At 39.7% G+C, this 26,753-nt stretch overlaps 2 long non-coding RNA genes across 7 annotated transcripts in view; one reads left to right on the forward strand and one right to left on the reverse strand.

Annotated features, from left to right (window-relative positions):
• LOC140600288 (uncharacterized) overlaps window positions 1–22,907 on the reverse strand; it is a 284,954-nt gene extending 262,047 nt beyond the window's left edge. The window contains exon 1 of one of the 2 annotated variants that reach the window (XR_012003555.1): window positions 22,657–22,907. This is a non-coding gene — a long non-coding RNA (uncharacterized lncRNA). Of the gene's footprint in view, window positions 1–2,330; window positions 2,467–22,656 lie in introns of those variants that run through there. The other variant, XR_012003552.1, reaches the window with a different exon arrangement.
• The window catches only part of LOC140600287 (uncharacterized), a 35,171-nt gene continuing 10,942 nt past the window's right edge, over window positions 2,525–26,753 (forward strand). For all 5 annotated transcript variants that reach the window (XR_012003537.1, XR_012003536.1, XR_012003535.1 and 2 more), the window contains exons 1-4: window positions 2,525–2,718; window positions 5,127–5,277; window positions 21,256–21,444; window positions 21,681–21,733. This is a non-coding gene — a long non-coding RNA (uncharacterized lncRNA). The remainder of the gene's footprint in view (window positions 2,719–5,126; window positions 5,278–21,255; window positions 21,445–21,680; window positions 21,734–26,753) is intronic.

The raw sequence follows: 26,753 nt of genomic DNA on the forward strand, positions 1-26,753 counted from the left end.
TCCTTCTGTAGGGCACATCTTGGTATATGTGTTTTCTCTAAGCAAGCTTTCTAAAATTTGATTTAGATCACCTAATTGCAATCTTCAAAAATTCTTCCAAAACTTTCCACTATATCTACAGTATACAAGCTAACACTCTGCCTCAGCACTTTTTCACTTGCTAATCCCTTAAATTAAAATTCTCTTTTTCTAGATATCCCCATGTTATGCTCTTTTACTTCCTTTAGGTCTTTGTTCAAATTTTGTATTATTAGAGACAGCTTCTCTAACTGCCTGTACAGAGTAACTGCCACTCTTTACAGAGTAAAAGAGAGAGTAACACTCTATCTTCCTTACCTTCCTTTCATGATACATAGCTTATGTGTGTGTGTGCGTGTGTGCGTGCATGCGTGTGTATTTCTTTCTTTTTATTGTCCTCTTCCTCCACCAGAATATAAGCTTCTTAAGGGCAGGCTTTTGTTTTGTTCTCTGCTCTATCTCCAGAGCCTAGAAAATTTTATCACATAGAAGGTCCCCAATTAATATATTTTGAATTAATGAAAGGAGGCAAGTGAGTGAGGCACCCCAGACTAGATGGCTCCATGGTCCATCTGTCATTCCTTCCTTCCTTCTTTTAATAAGAACACAAAACTCTTCTGAGAATTCCCTGGCAAAGCTTTCTTGTCTCTTAGGCCAAAAGTGGGTTACATGGTTTCTCTACAATAAGGAAGGGTGAGAAAATAAGTTTTGAGACTTTTCTCCTCTATACTTAAGGAAGGTAAGGGAGAAAGGGGTTGGGAACAAATTTTGGATAGCCACTCATTGGTGTCCCATTCTTCACCTAGCTGGGTCTTGTCATTTATTCTTTTATTAAAAATTTAATTTGCCAATGTATAACACCCAGTGCTCATCTCATCATGTGTCATTTACTCTTTATATTTCAGTTCAACCATCACTTCCTTGAGAGGCTCTCCTCTGACCACCCCCTCTCCAATGTTCACTTCAGGTTCTTTTTAAAAATAAATTTATAGAATAACTTCCCAGGAATGACTTGTATTGGCTCTTTCTATTCTCTCTTTTCCTAGAACTATCTGTTCCAGATTTTCATTTAGATGATTTATTCTCACCTCCAATATAGGAGAAGCTTGCTTTTGCTACCTAAAATATCCCCATCCCAGGCCTCATCCCGCCACTCTTGATCTCACTGAAGTGTTTTTTTCATAACTTTCATTGATATCTGAAATTATTGACTTATGAGTTTATTTTATGTTTTCCTGTATTGGAGAATAATATTGATAGAATACAGTCCTTTCCTATCTTGAGCCCCAGAACCTATAAAATAGTCCATAGGCTTCTATTAGTCTCAAAAAGTCTAATGTTGAAGACATGTTAGAAAATGAATCAATAGTGAAATCTATGCTATACTGAGTATTTTTACTTCCTTTCAAATAAATGATTGAGTAACAAGAGTTCAAAGGCTTTTCTGACCTAAAGTCTGATGATAAAAATTCAGAATCTGAGAACACCAAAGTCTAGGCCTATGGTATTCAACTCTGAAAATTGCCCAAGGGAGTCAGTGAACTAGACTCAACATTTATCACAGTTTGATAATATTTTGACTCATATAGAACTGTATATAATCCTAAGTACAGATGCCCAAGAAATGTTGAATGCCTCTAAAAGTCATGCTAAACCTTTGATAAATAATTTATACAATTCCCTACATGTACAGCATTAGGTCTAATGAGGCCATATTATCTAATTGAGTAAACTGGCAATCAGAATGTCTAACTGATGGATTGAAGTCATTTTGAAATCATGATCATTTGTTATTTTCCCTAAAGTTATTTTTTATTTCTTTCTCTAAATATGAAAAAAGAAAAATTTATTTAAAAAATATAATGATGTATAAACATTGAATCACTGTTATATCCCAAAGCTAATACAATGCTGGATGCCAACCACATTTCAATAAAAATATAGTTATACATATATAATGATAAAGTCACATTATAACTGAGGGTCATTTTCTAGTCTAAACAATGGGTTGGGAGCTTAGAGGCTGAAAGTGCTAGGCATCTCCAAGGCTCTCAACTCCTCCATCTCAGTTTATCAGACTAAAGGACAATTTATGAGCTTGATCAAAGAGGAAAAATGGGAGTGGCTCAGCCTAAATAAAACATCAATAGTAGGTTTCAAGCTGAGTGGCTCACAAGCATTGCTATTACTGTCATATCACCTCTAACCTCCAGGGGAAGGTTTCTTGGAAAGAAACATGGCCCTAAAAGCACCTAATGATTCTGGGAAGTTTTTAACTGTCAGTATATCAGATATGGCAGGGCAAATAATACCTTTGTACTCAATTTCCTCATTACGCTTATCACCAGAAAGTTTTATCAGATGTATAGTAGTCTCTGAACTCCAATTTCCCCCACTTGAGAAATGCAACTCTCAATGGCAATCCCTCTTTCACACTCCATATAACAGAATTCCCCAATTGTCATGGAAACCCTGATTCCCAACTGCAAATATGGGGCATCATTAGAATTTCTGGAATTCCTGTTGAATTTACTCTAGGGAGCTCTTAAAAATTCCAAAGTACTGAGTAAAGAAGGAAGCTTAGAATAATCCATATGGTCATTTCCTGTGAAATAAGGAAAAGAAGGAGAATGAGGAGAAGAACTCATTTCCTCTGAGAAAGAAGGAGGAGGAGAAGAAGAATAAAGAAGGAGAGAGAAGGTGAAGGAAGAGGAGATGTAGGGAAAAAGGGAGAGGGATTTAGATAAGCAGGATTTGAAGGGTCATCTGCTTTTTGAGGATTACCAGTCTCTCTTTTGCTATCTTCTAAGATCAAATTAGAACTAAAACCTAATTTGAATGTTTCCTCTTTCAAGTGTCCTTGCTTCCCTCCAAACTTGTAAACCTTTATACTATGTATTAGTATCAAAATTTTCTATTATTCGACACTCATGCTTTCCTGTTTTGTCTCCACTAGACACATTTGCAGTGTCTTTCTTCCAATGGCATATGACATGGTTCTGGGACTACAGAATCTTCCCCATGAAGACTTTCTCTGTCATTGTTGGATTACTTGACTATCTTTTACATTGTGCATTAGCCTCCATCATAGCATGCAGAGGTGCTTTTGTTTCTTGGTGTCCTGCTGCTACACCCCACCCCTCAAATCTCACCAAGCCTAGATAGATACCCATGTCTGAATTTTTGACACTCTGGGAAAAGGTATCTAAAATAAAATATCAGCTTGTGATTTGCTTTTGTATGGTTTTGATATATTGGAATATGTTCTCTAGTGATCTTTACCCAATGAATCAAAGTATATGAAATTCCTTCATCAGAATAACTCCTAATCCCTTTCCATCAACTTAGCTTTGATGGAAAAGCTGTGAGGAAGAATTAAATTGTCCCATTTCCATATTCTTTAAATACTCTTTTGGGGGTGGGGTGAACATCTCAGTGTTCTGTGAGACTCATTTTTGAAAGTCTTCTATAGGTAGGTAGATAAAAACCTCAAAACGTACCTCAAAACGTATACATGCTGAGTTTTTTTATTTTTTTATTTTTTTTATTTAGGGCTTGGGTGCCTGACCCTGAAACTTGGTTTGGGCCAAACAAAGCAGCTTCTCAATAAAAGTTTTTGACTGAAGTTGCTTTTCATATATATTTTTGGTGAAAGGGTCTTCATACTTTTCAAGAGTAAAGATTTATAATTGCCTATACAATTGAATACATTCTTCAAAATACTATCTATGACACCCTTTCAAAAATGTCAAATTGACATCCTTCAGGGTGTTTCATATGTATCCAGATTTTAATTTCTATCCCTTATTTTCCATATTTTTACAACCTTCAGCTTACTAGTTTGCCCATAAATGGCTTGTCATGCTCACATCTCTTATAATTAAAAACAATATGGGCATCCAATTTCTATCCTACTGAGGTAAATGAGGCAAAGTTTAGGTGAAGAAGATCTCAGAGGACATGCTAGGGATTACCCAGCACTCCTAGCAGTGGGAGAAGGACATAAAATGACCTATATCCTTCCTCTGAAAAGTCTGCCTGAAGATTTCATATGACTGGGTTCTTCTGGGCTCTTCTAACTCTTGGCAAAAAGAACAGAGAAGCCAATCCATAAATATTTATCACATCTATAATTTGCAACACTTTTAGTGGTCTACTTTATATTTGTCCAATTCTTCACATTTATGGCTATTTCTCCCTGAGTAGACAAACACCTCTGTCCTCAGCTTGCTAACCAAGCCCAAGGTATCTACCCTTCTCTCTCTGAGGTCATCTCAAAGAATAGTCTCATTTCCAGGATTATGAAGCATCCTACTCACATTTAATATTCCCAGTGTTCAAAAGGGTGTGTGCCATAGATGTAAATTTTGGTGTCTCCCCCTCTCCACATATATGGGGGAAAAAAAGCTCAATGCTTAGTTGAGCTCATCTAGACATAGGGAAAATTATGACATTGACAAAATTTGCCGGAAACACCCCCACCTCATGTTCCTTCTCTATTTCTTTCATTTCTCCATACCTACTTTGGAAGTGAACTGAAAACAATGAGACCCTAGCCCCTCCTGTCTTCACAGAGTTTATTTATACATTGGACATTATTATACCATGTTACCTACTTTTAGGTTTTGTCTCTGAAAAAAAGAATTGAGGGGAAAATATCTCTCCCAGGTTTTCTTACACTTTTCATTTCCTCTCTAGGGTTTTGCCACACTTATTCCTAATGGTCTCACCTTTCCTCCTTCACTAGGGTTCCTTACTGCCCTGTCTCCCTGACCCAGGTGTAAAGAAAGATTCCTGGGTATTCTTAGCACAACAGAGACAGCCTCAGGATATCAACAAAAATTTACCAAAATGAAAAATGAAAAAAAAAAGATGACAGAAAATAGAGATAACGCAGAAAATAGTCACATTTCAACATGTAAGTTTTTTATTTCAAGGATTCTAGTAAAAGGAGAGCAGGGCCTTACTAACTGAGTACAAGAAAGGGCTTCTCAGTTAAGGACACTTAGTCTGGTGATTTTTGGCATAAATCAAGAGATAGCGTTTTCTTCCTCCTGGACTCCTGGGTCTATTGCCTGTAAGTTCTGTTTTGTTTTCTCATCTTTTAGGGTGAGTCTATTGAAACTTTTCAAAATGAAACATTGTCCTGGTTCAACCCTCCTGACCAGAAGGTTATATACACCATTTCCAGTTTCCAGTCTGAAAACAAAGAACCTTTGAAACGTAGGACAATTGTGATTAACAATATAAAGACATAAGGTAATTCAGTGATTCAATTCTTAGCTTTGCTATATAGTAGTTGTGAGATCTTGGGCATTTTGTTTTACTTTTATGTGCCTCAGTTTCCTTACTCATGAAATGGAAAAAAAATGGTATATACTTCATAGAATTTTGCATTAAATGAATTATTAATTCAAGTAAGTACTTAGACAAGGCTTGGAATCTTATTGTTGTTTTTACTACTGACATGCCAGAGCACAAAAGAATGATCTATTCCCTTCCTGCTCATCTCTAACCATCAATTTGATAATTTTATCATATTTATTAACTCATCTACCTGAACTCATTCTCAGGAAAATTATCTTGGAAATATGTGCCTATGACTCTTCCATAATATGATGATCCCGTAACCTTTCTTTGTAAAGATTTTATTTTTATTTATTTATTCATTCATTCATTCATTCATTCATTCATTCAAACATGATCCAAGTGCCCCTTTCTGTCTTCTTTTTAGAGAGGGAGAAAGAGAGAGGAGTGAGGGGCAGAGGGAGAGAATCCTAAGCAGGTTCCACACCCAGGGCAGAGCTCAATCTATGGCTCATCTCACAACCCTGAGATCACAACCTGAGCCCAAATCAGGAGTTGAACACTAAACAGACTGAGCCATCCAGGTGCCCTGATCCCTTAGCCTCTTAACAACAGTTCACCCCCAAAATGCTGATCACTTATCATGTTCCAAATACTGTGCTAGGTGCCAGAGATGTAATGATGAGCAGAAAAGAAAGAAAATGCAAGTACAACCCTTGTCCTCACGAAGAAATAGCATCAGTGTAGATGCTTGGTAAAAATATTGCCTGCTTTGGAATCACACTGTGGTCCCCAAAGGTGGTCTCCACAAATTATGCTTTCAGATATCCATGACCCTGTGTGGTCATGTTCCCTGCAATGGATCTGAGCTGGCCTATGACTCATTTTAACCAACAGAATATGATGAAGGTATACATGCCAGTGTCAGGTCTAAGTCTTAAGAAGGTGTGGCAGGTCCTGCTCCTGTGCTTTTGGGGAGCCTTGAGCTACCATGTAAGTGCTCCAGCTGACCTGCTAGAGGGATTTCATGGAAAAGCCATGTGGTGAAGGAAATACCTTACAATTACATGGAGAGAGAGAGAGAGCTCCAGCCACCCGCACATCCCAGCCAACCCCCCAAGGCTTCAGACCATGAATGAGGCAACCTGGATGTTCCAGCTCATCACAAGTCCAGGTGACTATGAACTCAGTTAATGTCACCCAGAGTAAGAGCAGCTCATAGAACCCAGTCAACCCACAGAATCATGAAAGACAATAGAATGGTTTTTGTTTTAAGCCACAGAGTTTCAGAATAGCTCTCTATTAGAAACACAGGCAAAAACATCTTTCCCACTGACAGAGAGATGAACGTGGTGAAATTACTTAACCTTCCTGAGGCTCAATTTTCTCAACTCTAAAATGGGGCAAGAGTAAAACCTCACAGAGCTGTTGTAAGCATCAGATATAATATATGTAAATTCCAGGAAACCGGTGCTAATAAATGATAGCAATTACAGGTGGTTAAAGACTGTTGGTTTTCTGCCACATTCCCAGGTGGATTTTTACTTTAAATCAGGATCCTGAAGACCATGAGGCTTCCCCCAAGTTGCTATTCACATTTGATTAAAGGCTGCTTCCTCCCTATATGTGAATAAAGTCAGGACTGAATGTGAAGAGCTTTCTCTCCACGCAGAGAATTCAGGAGATAAGAGCCCATACCTGATCTGATATTTTCTGTGTTTTTTAACCCTTTATTTATATTCGCAAGATATGCCTCCTTGTTATGTCAACATTAAGGAATTATAATTGTTGCTAAACATGGCATCATAAAGTTCTCACCCTTGCCTCCAACTTAAGGCTTCCTGAGAACCTTTGAAGATTGTAAAATAAATGATGTAAAACATGGGATGTTTTGGGTACGACAAATCTCATTTATTTTCACTGTCATCACTCACCATGGTATATAATAGCTGCTCCATGCAAACTGAAATATTGCAGATGTTTTCAAAATACTATTGGGCTAGGGAAAGACCACTTGAATTTCTCAACTGCTTACTTTCAGTTTAAATCCCCATCCACAAAGTTTCTTTATATGTGTATTTTAAAGTCTTGAGCTTCTTGTGTGTTCGCTCCTAGTGCCACTGCCCATCCAACATCCAGTCACAGAGAACTTGAAAACGGTTCCTGGCATTCCATGAGGCACATAGGATTGAAGAACAAGGAGGCAAAAGATAAAAGTAGATATAACTATTCATTAGTTTTTGGTACATCAGATAATTTGTGCAATGGCTTCAGGGCTTTAATTGAATCACTTTTCCCACCTTGTCTTAATTTTAATTATGCAGCAATCATTTTTACCAACCTGTGCAAAGGAACCATATGAAAATGTGACATATGACAATATACATTTACCTAAGCTCCAGGACTACAGTGACCTACAGGCAATTAGCTACTGCCTCTAGCACTGAACGACCAATTAAAGAGTTAACGAAATGCCCTCCAAATCACCTACATGTTCAGGATTTTTGGACTGCCAGGAACATTGCACTTCAACTGATATAATTTTTGACTGACTGATTTAGTAAGTCTACATCTGCTAAAATTCCAGACTCATGCCTGTAAAACTGAGGAGTCAGGTTTTATGAGGTGCTTTCACTGTCATTAAAGACGATCCCACCTTAGCCCTTCTCCTAACAAGACAATCTTGCAGCCGTCATTAGGAGGCGTGATCCTAGCTTGTCATCACAGAGAAAAAAGGCTTGCTAGGTCAATGAGGATGGTACTGAGTTCATCTCAAGAATGTAAGACATTCATTCCAGTGGCTATAAGCCAGAAACTAAATATAAAGAAGGAAGGAGGGAAGGAAGGAAGGAAGGAAGGAAGGAAGGAAGGAAGGAAGGAAGGAAGGAAGGAAACATGACATTTTAAGATATAATATATATATATATGATACATATATAAATATATAAGATTATATATATATATATATATATATATATATATATATATATATATTGTTTAAAGTAGGCTCCATGCCCAATGCAGGACTCAAACTCACAACCATCAGATCAAGACCTGAGCAGAGATCAAGAGTTGGATGTTCAAACTGACTGAGCCACCCAGGCGCCCCTAAAGTTAATACTTAAATATATTTTTAGGGTTTTGTAGTAGTAAAGCTTGAGATAAGAATTTATTCAATAAGTGATTCCACAGACTCCTGGAAACAGTGAGGAAGCAGACAGAAAAGGGAAGAAAGCCATAGGGTGTGTCCATGAGCAAATTACCATTGTGGTCAACTGGAGACTGCTGGATGACAGTGTTGAATGTGCAGTACTGTCCCATGTGAGGGACAAAAAAAGATTCCCAAGGGGCAACTCCTGTCAGTCACTGGCCAAGAGTGCACTCATATATTGGCTCCCTAGCACTTTGCCTACTCCATACAAAGGCTGTGAATGCTCCAAGAGCCAGAGAAAGCCTTTAGACAGAGTCAGAGTGCTCACAGTACAAAGTTCCAAATGCACAGAATGGTGAGAATTGGGGCAATTTGAGTAGGACACTGACTGTTTGCTATAAAACTTGACTCCAATTAATTGTGTCTGAGTGATACCAAGTTTCGTTGTGGAGCTTGCTTCATCTAGTCTAATCCACACAGTTCATTCATTATACCCTGGATCTAAATATGATCTGTTTACCCATTGTTACCCAATTTAATCCCTAAAATCTGTCCTTGGTGTAGAACATCTCAGAGCATCACCCTTGCCTTGTGGGATGTCATAAAGTGTAGGGTACAGTGAGGGACAAGAAACAACCTATGCTTGATGAGGGAACTCATTAATTCTCTGTAAATCACATATTTGATTTGGCTGGGGACCTGACTGGGATAAGTCTACTAAAAATGTGTTTGTCAGATTCAAATAAATTGGGATGGATGATCTAAAAACTAAATATATATGAGAAACAAAGAATAGATAAAACTGAGGCTTATAAAAATGTAGACCAAATCAAACCAGTGACCCAAACACTTTTCTAAACTACTTTTGCTGAGACCTAGACATGTACATTAAATACCACAAGGATAAAGACAGAAAAAATGAGAAACACACAGGCTATGTTGGATCTTGCTTTTGGATGAAAGCCTAAATCATGCAACCTAAAAGGAGCTCTCAACTTCTGTTGTTATTCTTAGCTGAAGAGTCAGTTCTAAAGAGAGGTCCAGATACCACAGGAAGAGAAAATCCTTTTCCAGATGCTTTCTCCTCCCTAATTTCTTGGCAGTACTCCCAGGAAGCTGTCAATCAACCAGTCAAAATACATGGAGCAACTGTACTGAGTCAACAAGGACCTGTTCAGCACCTACTACACAAACGCACTAGGTTCTTGTCTATGATTCAGAGAAGCCAAATGAACTGCAGGGCTCTGATGTTTCACACCTGCGAGAGATGGGCTGATGGACAGATTGGTTGACTGATTAAGTGATTAAACCAAGTGAATGGACGGACTCCTAAAGCCCAACTTCTTCATGGACAATAACCTTGTCTTATTCTCTACTCTGTAAAAACCATCCCACCTCTGCTGCTTCATGCATGTTGTGGGCACTCTGTAAATGATTGTTGATGGCATGAAATAAAAACAGTGCAAAGATTTGTTCAATGCGAGTTGCCATGTAAGATCTGTAATTCTTCAAGTGCTGCAGGCATTTCTCTTGGTTAAGGGTTAATGGAACACACAGATGAGCAAAACTCTTAGCTCATCTCTTAGCACCACTCTTTGGCTGGGGTTTACAATCCTGGCTTCAAAAGCTTAGAGATTTCCAACTTATCAGGGAAGACTTTCTAGATTATGAAACAAGCAGTTTTTCACTCACTTCTTACTTTCTCTCACTTGCCTCTTTCCTGTTGGGCCAGATAATCCTTCACTCACAAGATGAAGTTTCAGCTTCTTTCTAAAACCTGTCTTTATATTTATCCTCATATTTCAACATTCTGTTTATTATATTTTTGCTAATAAAGTCTCCCCACTGCATGTCTTCTGTCCTTACACACTCTCTTGAGAGTTTCCTTCCTATTCAAATTGGTGCAATCAATAGGGCATACAAGTTAGGCGTGTTACTGATCAGTTGGGTTTTTTGGTCTGGAAGTTTGAAACTTCTTAGAATTTTATTACATTCCTTGGGCTTGAAACAATATAAATAACTTTATGAACAGGTCCACTTCTATACAGTTGTCTTTATTATCTCTTCTGTTTTATTGAGCCATTGCTGCTATTTTAGATTAGAAGCTCCCAGAAGGCAGGGATTGCAAACACAGCCTCATTTACCTCCAGACAGAGTAAAGATTTATCACTATGTCTCAGGGTTAAAAGTCTTTGAGGCTTTGTGTCCAAGTTGACCATCTACTACTCCTATTCTTCCTATAACATCGCCATTTCTCTTCTCATTCATCAACAACAAGAATAAACCAGTTTAAGATGAGTGTAAAACCTTGCATCCCACAGAGCATATGCTTAAAATATTAACACTTTGCAAATAAGTACCCTATTAAATTAACATTTATTTATAAGTGACTGAAATCAGACATTTTCTTGAAAGCAGATGTTGGAAAACTGTGATTAATAGACACTGAAGAGCAAAGAGAAAGCCGGGAGGAAAGCTGACTTAAAGACATCAGTATTGGCTATTTCTTGTTACAGTAATGCAGCATAACCAGAGCAGTTCAGTGGCATCCAGCAATTGATAGCTATTTTTGCTGTAAGTCTGAATTTTTGGTTGAGTGGTCCTGCCTATTTAAGCTGGCCTTGCTCATATCCCTGCAGTCAGCTGGCAGGTCAGCTGAGGAACTAGCTCATGTAGTAGGGTCTCAGGTGGGATGACCTGGCTCTGGTCCATGTGGTCTCTCTTCCTCCAGCAGACTAGTCAAGAAATGTTCTCATGAAGCAGAAATCCAAGATAGAACAAAAGACATGGTCCTCTGGAGGCCTAGACTCCAAAAAGGCACATCTACACTGTTATTTACACCACATTCTACTGGCCCCAAAGCAATCACAAGACCACCCTAAATTCAAGGGGTGAAGTAATAACCTCCATCTGCTGCTGAGTTGAGGTGCAAAGTCCCATTGTAGAGGAAATCTACAGAGCAGGGCCATCAAGTTAATCCATTGCTCAAGTTCTTTAACAAAATAATTCAGGTAGATCTAAGCTAAGGAAAGCCAAAAATAGAGCCAATCCTTTTAAATTAATTGCAAACTAACTGGGGAGAGTGAAGGAACAATTATGAATTCATTCATTGAATAGACATTTACCAGTTGTCTGCTATGCTTTAGGCTTCATACTGGGTATACATATGACTAAGATATAGTCCCTGTTCTCACGTACTTCACAATGCCATGGGTTTGCATGCAGCAAGCATCATTTAGATACTACTTTGTGCATTATGATAGGTACTCAATGAATATTCGTTGGCCAGTGGTAGGAAAAACACTAAACAGAGCATGAATTTGTCAGAGAGCAAGTGTTCTTTTAGACTCCATAAAAATGTTTTAAGGGATGCCTGGGTGGCTCAGGGATTGAGCATCTGCCTTTGGCTCAGGGCATGATCCTAGATTCCCAGGTTCGAGTCCCACATCGGGCTCCTTGCATGGAGCCTGCTTCTCCCTCTACCTGTGTCTCTGCCTCTCTCTCTCTCTCTCTGTGTGTGTGTGTGTGTCTCTCTCATGAATAAATAAATAAAATCTTAAAAAAAAGAAAAGAATGTTTTGAGGGATAATCCTCTAGTGTTTAGAATATGCTAGAAAATGAAGAAAATTTAAATGTCTGAGAGAGGTCAATGTACACAATTTCCTTGTATAATTCTTTCCTTTCTCTCTCTTTATCATTATTATTAGTAGTAGTAATAGTAGTGTTTGGAGGCAGGGCAGAGGATGAACCTCAGCTGGCAAAGTCAAAATAGCAGTTAATGGATCTTCCTCATTGTTAGGCAGCAGCTCCTAAGACGCTTCGGGAGCCTCTCAGACATCAGTCACCAGAAGGCCCTGACCAGGGAAGAAAGGAAGAAGCCCGATGTCAGGCAGTGTCCATAGTTCCCCTAACTGCCAGGTCAGGGAAGACAGAGAAGAGACAGGGTGTGACTCTTGCATTCCCTCTCCAGTACGTTATCGAAAACAATTGTAATAACTTTGTATGCTGACAGATGGTAACTAGACGTATTGTGGGGATCCTTTCCTAATGTACAAAAACACTAAATCACTATGATATACACCTAAAATGAACAGGATATTGCATGTCATTCAATAAAAAAAATAAAAAGAGCAAGGTCTAAGAAGTAAGAAATAGAGAACTCAAAGTTAACCGTATTTCAATGTATACGTACACACGCCTACATACTACATCGTGCATTTACGCACACACCCACATTCAGCCAATCAATCCACAGTGAAAAATCTTTGGCCTTGGGTTTGTTCTTAGAGAAATCTTTCTCCGACCTCTTTGTGGAGGCCAAGAGAGCAGCATGAAGGGGGAAAGCCTGTGAGCCAGAGCTGAGGGCTCCTTTGATTTGAACAGTGAATTGCAAGATGAAAATAATCAGGGAGCACCAATGCCACACGGTTGTTTATGTGCGTGTGTGATTGTGTGCACGTGAATGCATGTGATTATGCTTCAGTGTGTGTGGGGGTAATGGGGCATTAACACTAACTCACAGAAGCTGCTCTGCTTTATGAGTTGGGATTTTTTTTTAAAGGAAATCAAGCCATATTTTTTTTCTTCCCGTTCTCAAAGATGAAGCAATTTACAGATGCTGAATCCTTTTTTAGGAATAATTCTCAATGCATCATTCAAATATCCTTTGAGCTGAGCACACGATATGCACATCATGAATACATATAATCACTGCACGGTCCTTTGTGAAGATTTTGAAAATAGCATCTGAAAGAGTCAACCCTAGGTCTCCATCTGAGGACGTGCACTCAGTGAGCGTGGCCGTGCCAACTCTGGACACTCATCCCCTCTTTCAAAGGCCCTGCTCCGTTCCTGTGGTCCTCGCAGAACATTTCAGTGGTCCTGGCAGTTCAAAAGTAAATCATAATTTGGGACCCCTGTACAGATTATATGCTTGTGTGTCTGTCCGATGCAGTCAGCACTTGTGGACTTTCAACACATGCCACAACAAACAGACATTTTTTTTAAAAGAGCATCACCTTAAGACTAGCTAATTCCACCCTCTTCTAGGCTCGCTTGGGCCTGATGGGACCAAAATTTCAGAGCCTAATGGTGCAAACTGCATTACTACTATGTATCACTAGAAAATTTGCAGATGCTCACTGTACAATGCAACGACCACAACAATCCGATCAGAAGGCATCTTTCTTGCTGTCACTGTCACTCTGTTGAGTTGAGGGCTATTTCCTTGACCTTTTTCTTCAGAAATATGAAATAAAGATTTTTTTTTTTTTTTAGTATATGTGCTGCCCAAGCGAGCACTAAAGATTTTTTTTTTTTTTTGATTATGTTTTCTCTGGAACTCCGAAAACTCAGAGAACTGTACATGTCTCTCCCTTTTCCCTTTTGAGATATGGGAAAATCTGAAGTCATTGGCTTCTTTTTGTTCTTTTCTTTCCTATGTTCTCCAGTTTGGAGCACATAAGGCTTTTTGACATACTACGTCACATGAAACTAAAACTCATCTACACAAGGTGGTACCCCCAATGACTACAAACACCCTAAGCCCTTTTATGGACCCAGTGATCTTTAGATATTTTTGACCTATGATGTATGTAACAAATATCCAAAATCATGCGTTATTTGAAACAGAAAGGAGAACACAAAGCATTTGCATCTCATTACCATTTATAAAGATTGCCTTTGAGACTCTAAAGGTGTTAAGAATTGCCAGCAGGGAAGTGGTTCCTGCAGCTCTCCACCCTCACACATTAATACTAATAATATTAAAATAAGTAAAATAACTTAGTTCAGATAACATCTATTCATTCAAAGAATTTTCAGATATCTACCTATATTTCTGGGTTTATAGATAATTCAGGGAAAAAAACAGGCCTCATTAGCTACCCCCTGAATTCCAAGATTTATTTCTCAATTTAGAAAGCAATTTTTTTAAAAAAATATTATTTCTTAGAGAGAGTAAATGCATGAGTGGAGGAGAGGGAGAGGGAGAAGCACACTCCCTGGTGAGCAGGGAGCCCAATGGGAGACTTGATTTCCGGACCCCAGAATCATGACCTGAGCTGAGGACAGACGCTTAACTGACTGAGCCACCCAGGCACCCCTAGAATGCGATTTTTGAGTGCCTTTGATGTGTCCAGCATCATACTCACACTTTAGGCCAGTGTGTTTTTAAATAAAGAATAAAACAATTTTACTGGATAAACATGTTAGAATAGTTTAATATTAAAATACATTAGAAAACAACACACAATTCATAACCAACTTTTCCGGATGCATAATAGTTAGCAAACTAATGGGTACTTTTGAAGAAGCTGCAATATGTTGAGTTGCAAGTGAAATTTATGATCCAATCCTTAACCTCGTGTATCACACAACAGATTTGGAGAGAGGCTAGCAAAGGTGTAGGGAGGAGAAAACCGGCTGCAGAGGTTCCAGAGGCCGAATTAGACCATCACTGAAACTAGCTGAAGAGAGTCAGGCTAGACCCTGTGGAATCATCTCTATGTCCCTATAGACAGACCAACAGCTGCAGCAAGACCTGCCATACCAAGAACTGGAAACAGATGCTGAGGAACCTCTGCCGTGAGCCTCCTAGAGCCCCTGGATGTCACTGTGTGCCGTACACAGAGAGGGACATCTGAGCACCTGTGATGAAAAGGAGGAAACCACCCCCCCAACCTCTCCTCAACATTCCCTTCAGTCAAAGGGTTTCATTACCTTTTCAGAAGCAAACAGCCTCTACTCACCTCCCTAGCTTCATGTCTTGTCCCTGAACCCTTGTCATCTGGCTCCAGCCATATTTAAGTAATTTCAGTCCCAAATATGGATCATTCTCTTGTTTGCTGTAATAGGGCTATACTGACTCCTGGAATGTGCTTCTGAATGTGCTTCTCAATATCTTTTGGGCCTGATTGCTACTTTAGACTTTACCTTTAATGCAACATCTTCGGTGCCCCCAATGCCTGGGTTATTTTGCTCCTGAACAACACACCCTCATTGTAGTCTTTATTGACCATTCTAAATGTTACTTCCCTTTCCAAAAACAAAATTAAATAAATTAGCACGTGGTAAACAAACACTTAGAAGTGTATCTAGCATATCATACCCAAGAAATATTAGCCATTAAAATTATCTTACTTTAAAAAAAATTCTGATTCCTTGATACACTCCCTTACTGATATCTGAGCCAGTTTCTCTCTCTTGTTCACCAATACAACCTATTGCCTAGCACTGTGCCAGGCACATGGTGAGTGGCAATGAATATGGGATGAGAGAGATTCAGTTATTACATACAGCCACTGGCACTTAGATCTAGTACTTTCTCCTCTCTGCAGTAAGACTTCCTATCAAAACTCCACGCATGATCTTAAAATGAGATGATTCTAGATTAGCCATCCAGATTGACCCTAAATCCAATGCAAGTGCTCTTGTAAAAGAAACGCAGAGGGAGATCTGAGACCAATAGGAAAGGAGAGATGTAGCCACAAGCCAAGAAACAGCTGGAGCCACCAACTGGAAAGGATAAGGAAGCATTTTCCCCTAGAGCCTCTGGAGGAAGCACAGCCCTGCCGATGTTTTGTTTACTTGCATTTTATTATTTTTCTCAGAATATTTAATTTCTACTTTCAGCAAATTTCATTTATATAATACAGTGTTATCAGCTATTGTCACCATGTTACACAGTAGATCTCCCAACCTTATTCATCTTATAAGGGAAAGTCTGTACCTTATAACCAATCTCTTCCTATTTCTCTCACTCCCAACCCCTGGCAATTACTTTTCTACACTTTGTTTATGTGAATTGGACATTTTTTAAAGGATTCCATCCATATGTGATATCACGCAGTATTTGTCTTTGTCTGTCTGGCTTATTTGACTGAGCATAACGCCCTCTAGGTTTATCTACATTGTCACAAATGAAAGGATTTCCTTCTTTTTGGAGGCTGAAAAACTCCATTACACACATATACCACATTTTCTTTATCCATTCCTCCTTCGATGGACACTTAGATCTCAGACTTCTGGCCTCGGGAGCTGTGAGAGAATAAGCTTCTCGTGTTTTAAGCCATGATATTTGTGATCATTTGTTATGGCAGTCGCAAGGCCAAAGGAGATAGCACACGTAGGGTATGCCATCAGTTTCTGGAATATTCTTATTCGTTCACTCATTCACTCATTCATTCCACAAATAGAAGTGTTTGCCATGTCCTAGGACTGTTCTTAATACTAGTAACAGGGGGCCAAAAAAGAGGTTAGCTCTGAGGACATGATACTTGTTATAATTTTATATAGCATTAAGCTATAAGTTCAGTTGCATTGTGGCTGAATCTCCAGCTCCAGTTTATGTTGTCTTTGAAATGCTTTCCTTGTTCTGGTGAAACACACACACACATGCACACACACACACACACTTTCTAATTTCCACACATTATAGAGCTTCTCCTCTTCACATCCTCCACAACTCCCACTTCCAGTGTGATCCCAAATTCGCCTGCATGGAAAACAAACTCTAAAGCTGTGGCAAATATAAAGGGGCTGCTGCTCACTGCAGAGCATTTGTAGTCTCTCTCTTACTGGGAGAAAAGCAAGCGAGCCTTCCTTATCATTTTGCCCATCCTCTCCACCTTCTGGAACATCATTTGTAAACTGGATGTGGGTACCTGGTCCTCATTCACACGTATCACTTTTGCTTTTTGATTTCTCTAGACCACACAGATGGCTCCTTCGCAGAGGAAAGAGCGGAAGGTTCCGTAATTTTAGATAACACCTGTGTCAGCAACAGAGACTCACTCTAGAGCCATTCAACCCACAGCAGGAAGGTTATTTTCTGATGGAGGCCTTTCTCCTTCAATTGGCTTACAAGAGAGAATAGGAAACAAACTTTGTCACATTTATGGTACCTGCAACTTGAATACAATGTCTTGCCCCAAATATAGGATTGAAATCCTGATAACCCATAACATCCGTATTATATCTCCCCATGTCACTGGATCGATGTGTCCTGCTCTTTTGTTTTCTAAACGGATTCTTCACTTTTTATAAAGTAAATTTTTCATCACCAGTTTTTTCTTCTATTATATTTTGTAAAGATCCTTAGAAGACTCGTTTCTTTCAGGAAGTGACTGTTATGACAGAATTATAAACAGCCAAATATATCCAGATTAATATAAATGTCCTGCATGTGACAATTTGCCCCTACCAGAAGTGATTCTTTAATAAGACTGAGCAATTTACTGGAGAAAAGCACTTGACAGAGACAGAAACTGTGTCATTTGTCCAAAGGGGGACACAGACAAATATTTTCATCTGGCTCTTGCTCAATGCCTGACTCTAAGCTACACATCATTCATGTTTTTATCCATCACACTTTAAGCACTGCTGTTGTAACGCACATGAGCAAACTGCAAAGCTCAAGAGTATGTGTTCTGTCCCAACCAACGGACAGCTGATTGGGTGGACTTCAACTTCAAGGGAGTGGACAGATGGATTAATTCTATTTGGGAAGAAAAGAGAGCCGAAGAAAAGTAATGATATCAACTACCAGGCGATGCTAGGACAGGTAGTTCTGTCTTTTTCTAAATCTTGGGATCAGGCCAGGGTCACTGATTCTAATTAGCAACAAACCATCTCCTTATCCCACACAAGTCACACGGAGCTGGAAAAAATGACCACAGTTTGCCAAATTAGAGCTGGCATTTAATTTAGGGAGGGAAATGGGCAGACGTATTTGGCCAAACCCTCCTGCTGGACTCACTCTTGGGCATCAAATAGCCAGAGGAGGGTAAAGGTGAAGAATGGGTGGAAAAGAAAACACAACGTGGGGGAGGAGTATAAAGCATTAGATAGAGGAGGTTTCAGAAAAGCAGATGGGGAAAATGGAGAAGGGGATAGGGGAGTGCCAGAAAAACCAAGGGGATAAAACCAGACAGCTTCTCAAGGTGCACGGATTTGTTCCATCTCATCTTCCTGGTTTCCTACTTCCATAGCATCTACAGCTCATTTCATCACGGTATGTATCTACCACATGCCTGCAGTGGACCGGACACTGTAGCAAGAATTTTGCTTATCTGATTTTGTCTAAGCCTTGCAACAATCCTGGGTTTTTGGCTGTTGTATACATAAAGATTCTGAGCTTTGGGAGAAAGCAAGTCCTACCTCTGGGTTGTGGCAAAGTCATAATTCAACTCCAGGTTCGGCTGACTCTCAAGCTTATGTGCTTTCCATGAGACCCATAGAGTCAAAATAGTAAGAGAGTGGTTCATTAACTTCTGCAAGGGGGAATTTCTTAAATCAATACTTTAATTTTCATAGAAAGGCAGGGCTGGAACAATGTATTGCTTTAGGGAAAACCCCACTGAGATGAAGGTCCAGGAAAAGATGCTGTGCTCCTTTTAATATTTCTTGTGAAATTTCCAACAGGAGAAACTTTGAGGGCTATATTTCTCAAAAGTTTCATGTGATGGACTGCCTGGAAATAGAGATCTTCACTAGGCGCTACCCTGAGAAACAGACACAGAAATGTGAAATGCGTATAAAATGTGTACTTTGTGCTAAATTAGACATCATTGCACATCGCATCCTGGCTAGCAAGCACCATTAGCACCATTTCTAATAAACATTTGCAGAAGGAAAAATAAAAGTTGAGAAAATAACGTGTGGAGTATTATTTTTCTTCGGTTTTTCCTTCTGAGTGCTCACTTTTCTACTTCACTTTAGGATACCAGGTTTTAGGGCACAGTTTGAGAACCCACACTTTGGGGAATGGTTTGTCCCACAGTGGGTTTGAGGTTTTGAAACAGAGGGTGAATAGGTGGCAATATGATAAAATTTACCAAACCTCTCACCTCCCAGAAGTATCTAATTACAAGAAGTTTGAAATTTTCACAGGGAAGCTCAAATCCTCATTCAGTTGGACATCTAGAAATCTGAACTTAGAAAAATTCATAAATAATTGACTAGAGCAGAGCATAACAGAGCAGGGAAAGAACATAGTGGAGCAACTAGAGAATTTCATTTTGTTGATACCTTCTTTAATTCCATATTTGCTTGGAGTTTCTTATATATATCAGGGACTGTTTTTTTTTTTTTCTCAGCTCTTTAAAACACATTCCTTTTGATGAGCCTGAACACCTCAGTTCCAACCCTAGCCAAACCCCCAACATTCATGACTACCATCGCCACCTGTTGAGGACATGGTCCACCAAATTAGTGATGAGTGAGTGTTTGAGTTTATCTTTTGAGTCTCTCTGTGAGCTATGACTTTTGGAGACTGAGTTATAAAGGAATACATACCATTGGAGCCAAGATTCTGTTTCTCCTCCAAATCCTTCTTTCCTTTGTTCTATACCCCAGAGCCTGGGCTCCCTGGCTCTGGTGGGGCAGGCTATGCTTTATGTCGTCCCTGCTTCCTTTGCACGAGGCAGTGTTGGCAGCTGTGTTGGGAGTGGCTCCCATCTGGAAGTCCCCGTGCAATGCCGCATTACTTTCCTAGACCTGCCATAACAAATTACCTCAAACTGGGAGGCCTACAACAACAGAAATTTATTCTTTCACAGCTCCAGAGGCCAGAAGTCCAAAATCAAGAGGTCAGCAGTGCCATGCTCCCTCGGAAGGCTCTAGGGGAGAATTCTTTCCTCTTCCATATCCTGGTAGCTTCAAATATTCTTTGGCTTGTGGCTACAGGGTACTTCAATCTCCATCTCTGTCTTCATATGGCCTTTTCTGCTATCTTCTCTTCTTATAAGGACACTTACTGGATTTGGGGCCCACCTGCATAATCCAGCACGATCTCATCTTGAGATCCTTAATTACAACCACAAAGACTTTTTCTAAGTTAGGACACATTCACAAGTTCTGTGTGGGTGTATCTTTTGAGGAACCATCTTTTAACCCTCTACAAAGTACTGCAGATGTGAGGGGTCCTGGCTGGTGTTCTCCCCGTCTTCTCCTTCAGGCTTCCTCCTCTTGCTAGGACTGCCATGCTTCACCATCTCTTGGTGATCTCCTTAATCATGCCCAAGCTATAAAATAATCCCCGCTTTAAACTTGCTTCTATTATCCTTTAAAATGTACTGATTGAGATAGTTATATAAATCATATAGTATAGTGTTGCTTAAAAAGCAAACAAATGAACACCAAAAAACAACTAAACATGACTTGATCAGTTAAGATTCTCACATGAATTCCCAATCTCGGCCAGAGACTTCCCCATCTCCATTGGAATATATCTTCCCCGATTCATCCAGCAGGACTCATCACTGAAAACTTGGAAACATGCTTACAAAAAGCCACAAGGGCAGAGGAGCTAATTCTGCTGTTACACATATATATTTTCTACTCTGTTACAAATGGATATTTTCTAATTTTGGCACTTTGTAAAAAGAAAGGGGTAATCTTTATAATGAAGCTCTCTTCATCCTCCACAAAGACATAATGAACTTTTATGAACATATTTACCTATATTTCAAAAATTCCCCCAAATAAGAGAACAATTCAGTGAACGAGACTGTTTGACACCATGCTCATCCATCACCTAATTTACTGTAACCTATTGGCCTTTACACTTCTTAAACAATTTCTTTTATATTGTGGGAACCCACACTCATTTGTGTGTCCACTCCTTTCTCATGCTTAACCATTTATTCTCTTGTTGCTGATCCAGCTCTACGTGAGTACATTCAGAGCACAGACTATTTGCCAAATTAAAGAGAATTCTGCTGAGATATTTTATCTGGAGATTGATTTTTTTTTTTAATTATCCATTTTCTCCTTTGTAGCATGATTGGGTTGGACTGGGTGATTTCATCTTCAAGGCTGTTTTCTAGAAGGTCCTGGAATTTACATAAATTGGCCCATGGAACTCAGCCACTCTATCATGTCATCACCATGATGTCACAAGGAATCCTAAGGCCCCGAGGGCTCCTTAATGAACAAAGCGAAGTTGTTTAACTTTCCAACTAAATTTGGTAAGTGTTCTATGTGTCTGGATTAAATTCTGTCCACTGAATCTGCCTCCTGCTGATAGAGGCCAAAACCAGTCTAAAACCCTCTGTCAAGCCACTGCTTCAGCAAGTTCAAATCAAACATCCGACCACACCAGTACAAAAACAAACAAATGCACAGAAATAGGTCTCGCTGCTACTTCTGGCCTTCCCTTGTTCTGTGGGGCATTTAACCCTATCGGATTTCATTTGCTTCACAGGTCAGCGCATCCCCTTCCTGCCAGGTGTGTGGACCTTGAGAAACTGGACGCAGGTAGACTATTGACACCACGTCGTTAACAGAAGGTCTATAGCATCACTCATTCATTAGTTCACTCATTGATTCATTCATTCATTCATGCCAAATCTCCCAACTGTGCCATTCAGATCTTCACAATTAGTGCTTACTATTTGCGAGATAAACTTCAAATATGAGGTCATTTCTAAAAAATATCTAAATTGAATCTTCCCTATATGGTGTTCATATAACAATTTAAGGGAAATAGTGCAAGGAAAATGATATCTAGCAAATGGGGGAAATGCATATACAAATGTGCATATATTCATATGCATATGTGAAATATGTGTGTGTATATATTTAAAATTATGGTTCGAAAAGCTTTTGCCAAAATTCAGGACTTCGTGTAAAAATAGCTCCACGTCTGTATCAGTTAGTTTCTCTTGGAAACTTTAAAAAAATATAATATTTTTTGATGGCTTTACCCTGTGCTGCCCAGCTACATTAAGATAACAGTAAACTACATTCTTATGGCTGTCATAACATTTAGCTTGGTGCTGCTTGCAATGTGAGTAATCTATTAAGATATATAAGGTGCAAAATGCCGCCTTTGTGTCTTGGAGTTCCAGCTATCAGCTGTAACAACCAAGTGCAATTACTGCCAGTGTGGGGCCTGGCTGCTTCCCACCACAGCCCTCATCGGCCAGAGACTTTGCAGCAGTGACCCCTAGCAGCCTCGGCCACCGCCACTGGGGCCGCCCAGAGCTCCTTCTCCCAGTCTCTGTTTCCTCGACTCCCTCCCCTCTCCTCTTTCTTGCCTGTCATCAATCTTACTAAAATGACAGCAGACAGATGTTAGCCTTTGCAAAGATCAAATGAAATCTATGGCTCTGGGGCTGTTCACCAAGGAGCAGATCAGTCTACACCCGACGTAGGCACACACACGGGCGACAACCCACCTAGAATCAATTCGCCAGCCATTGCGAGTATCTCTCCATAGGCATGGGCCACTCAGGGATGGATTTTGACAAAATTTAATCCTTCAGTTGCTTCAGAGAGGTTTGATGGTGGAATGCTGGGAATTTCCTGCAAGAGCGTGTGTGTGTGTGTGTGTGTGTGTGTGTGTGTGTGTGAGTGTGTGTGTGTGAGCATGGGCTTGCATTTGAAAACAATTACTAATACTCAACTTAGAGGAGACAGTATTTATTTTGGCCACAAATTCATGATTTTTTTAACCCCTTCTTCCAGAAGTTGGACTGGGCCAAAGCATCCCCCACACTTGCCCTTGAGTTTTCAGATTTCTCTTACTGAGCAAACATTACTCTATAGCAGAACTATGCTGAATGTGCCCTTGTCTCATGCAATTTCTTTACATCAACGTACAGGACTATTTATCCCCAATAGAAATGTTTACCTAATCTGGAAAACGTCAGGCCATATGGTGTACATTGTATGAATTTCATCCATCCTTTTTAACTCTTTCTGAAAGTCTTTTTTTCCCCTGCTGCCCGTTTGTTGTGGACCAGGCAGAAATGATTAAAGGGGATGGAACTCAGAAGGGTGGGGGGCAGGATGGGAAGGAAGCAAAGAGAAGCACAGATGGGGCATGGGAGAGCTGCTTTCTTTGCTGAACACATCTTGTAAACCAAAGGCTAAAGAGGTCTCAGGATAAAGGCAACCTTTGTGCAGTTAGAGCAGATCCAAAACAAAAACAAAAACAAAAACAAAACCCCCAAAACAACAAAAAACCCCACACATCCACAGTGACCTCAAGATGAATATGATGCATTATTAATAATAACATCCCCATGGGCTACCTGAAATTCAGAAAGGCCAAATCACCTTTAGGCTCTTATTTCCCTCATCACTTCCTAGAAATAATGAAGTCTTAACTGCATGAAGAAAAGAGCAACCCTCCGGTACTTTGAGCTGAAGCAAATGTTTCTGTAATGTATCTTTCTACAGTATCTTAGTAAAAGATAGATAGCTATTTAAAATAAGCGATATCAAGGAAGAATAAACTATTATGTTTGTGCCAATGCTTATTCATGGTTTTATAACAAGACATATCTGTTTTCTTCATATAAATCTTGACTCTATATTTAGAGTTTGCAAACAATGATTCTAGTTTTTGGCTGCCTGCCACTTCTGATAGAAAGCTGGGATAGCCGTACCACATTACTATAACATTAAAAAAAATTCCCAAAATTCCATGTGCAGAACTTCGTAACATGCAAGAGAAAACTATAAAGTGTTCCTATATATACTGAGAAGAAAGGAGGGCAAAGGGTTACAAATTTCAAGGAGGGGCCTGAGCCAATTTTTTTTTTCTGTCAATCTTCCTAAATTAAAGGTATCTATGGAAGCTGTAGAAACTGGGTAGAGAATACCATTTCAGGCCTTTAATGGCCTTCATTTTACCTCTAAGGGAAAGACGCCCCTCTGTCTTAGCCACTCTGTCAATTCTTAAACAGTGCTTGAGCATTCATCAAACACTCAGTCAACAGTACCAGTTTTAGCAGGATCAGTAATAGGGTCAAATAATCTCATATATCCTAACAGTTCTGGTCTCTTATCTCTTTTCCATATTTAATAGTGCTGAAAACACTTCATGGGTACCAGAAAATAGTCATTAGCTTGATTTTGTTCTTGGTTGTAGGGAAGGTGGAAGAGAAAGCAATAATCCCTGGGACAGCTAATTCCATGAACTCGCTAGTCTAGTAGTGTTTTGGAAGTGTGGAACTCACTCGGGAAATTTCATTCATTCAATTACTCTAAGCTCATTCATACACTCCTTGTACCAAATCCTACAGTTTCCAAGCTGAGTACTAAAAGGATGTGAAGCTCAAAGATGGGATCTCCCCTGCAAGAGTCTCCCATTCAGATGCGGGAGTCTCCATAGTGCCTGTGACAGGCAGCATGTGGGGCTCTGTGATCTCAGGGAGAAAGGAACTTTTAATAGTCCTGGGGTGTCAGAGGAGGAGATGGCAGGTGATGCCTTCTGAGTCACCCTAAAGAGGGCGAAGGGCAGCTCTGGCAATGCAGGACAGGGACAGAGGCTGGAGAGAGCAACCGAGTAGCCTGATGTGGTCATGGGGCACAAATGCCCAGAGGAGGGGGGAGGGGAAAGGGGAAGAAGGGGGAGTGATGCAAGCAGATGAGGCCAGGGCAGCAGGGGGTTAAACCACAAAGAGCCTTGGCATCTAGACTGCCATGGCCCGAATTCGCAGCTGTGAGGTTGCCACTGAAATTCCGAGCAGGAAAGCTTGAATGGAAAGGATAGGGAAGTCATGAGAAGAGCTTTCTTCACTTGAAAAAGACATCCGTGAGTACAAGAACTAAATACAGCGCCTCAAACACAATGTGAAGATACCAAACAAAGCCTTGAATGTTGACATTATATAAAAGTGGAAGATGCCCAGTGGCCCTCAGTCCTGAGATTAATTCAAGAAAACACAACCAACTCAGGCAAATTGAGAAAGGATACTTCAGAAAAGCAAGAAAAAGGTGGTGGTGGTGGTTGGCAGCGAGGGTGGAGGGTAAGAGGTCCTCGTGAAACAGATTTCAGGAAACTTTCTATTAGTCTGAATGAACTTTGGTCACTAAGTTGAATATTCTACGAGTAAATCGTTTCTTATTGGGAAAGAGAAAAAGACCAAGGAGAGCTGACACAGGCACTCTAACTAGAGTTTGAATAACCAGCCGAGCTTATTTCAGGCAGTACAATTTTTAATCACATCTAGAGGAGAAAGTCAAATGCATTAGTTCCATTTACAACCAGTGTTGTTCAGCATATCAATTAAAAGCACAAAGTGCTTTCTCCACATTCCTTCTACCCAATTTTCAAATATTTATTGGTGCATTATACTGAACATTTCATCACAATTAGTGTGGAAGTGATACGAGGCCCATCGAACACACTGAGCTTTTCATTATGAAAGTGGATTGAGCAGGACAAAGACTAAATTGTTAATATCTTAAAAACAAGAGCATTAATTATTAAACAGAAGTAGTAATGTATGGAGTTATCTGTGAGAGAAGTAGAATGTGCCATTTAGCCAGTTTTTAAATCCCCCATTTGTGTATTTCCAATAATAGCCTTATTAAGTTATACAGATAGTTGAGAAATATATCACTAAGTCAGATGTCTTAAATAAGGACCCTGGCAGTAGGCCCACCAAATAGGAATTAGAATCCCACTTGGGTTACCTTGATCTTTATTTTGAATGAGTCAACACGAGGCAAAATTCAAACTAAAGAATAATCCACAGTATCTTTTGAAATGTAGGCTCGTCCTCACAAGTAGGTAAAATCAGAAGATACTGCAAGGAAGGGAGTCAAAGGAAGGGAGGCAAGAAGGAAGGAAAAGAACGAAAGAAAACAGTTCCCTGGACATACTCAGCTCACAAACCAGCTTGCCATGAAAATGTCCATTTGTGAACCACTTGTTAAAATAGACAATAAAGTGTTGTAGGGGGTTTGTTTTCCCCAAAAAATTCAATGAAATTGTTCTTTGCCTCTCGGATGAATGTTGAGGGACAAATATTAATGTTAAGTAAGATAAAACCCATAGTTCTAAAATCCTTGTGGTCTATCCAATAACTCAGTAGGATGCTTAAAAGTCTCTCAGGAAAAATTAGGCAAGAGTGTAAGTGATGTCCTTTCAGATCAACACTTCCTTGTGGTTCTCCCTCCCCCCACCCATCTGAGTGTTGGTGCTTGTTTCTCATTCGAGCAAAGGGCCAGAGCAAAGGGAAAGTCCTGGGAGAGAGAACCCAAGACAGAGATGGTAGGAAACACGTTCCTATTATGAACACAACATCAGACTCTGAGTATTAAGCCGTTTGTATGATGGAAAGGGACACGTACTGAAATCTTAATCTCAAATATATCAAACTACCTTGGCCAGTTTTTTTTTCCAACTTAAACTTCATCCTAGGAGCATTTTTTTTTGTCAAATATGCTGCATATCAGATTGAGTGCAAGCTATTTGACTGTAAATTTGCCTCCATCTACTACTTAAAAACTTACTCGGTTGAGGTGCTTTGAAACTGAA

The sequence above is a fragment of the Canis lupus genome, chromosome 11 (assembly GCF_048164855.1).
Source record: "Canis lupus baileyi chromosome 11, mCanLup2.hap1, whole genome shotgun sequence".
Classification (NCBI taxonomy): Eukaryota; Metazoa; Chordata; class Mammalia; order Carnivora; family Canidae; genus Canis; species Canis lupus.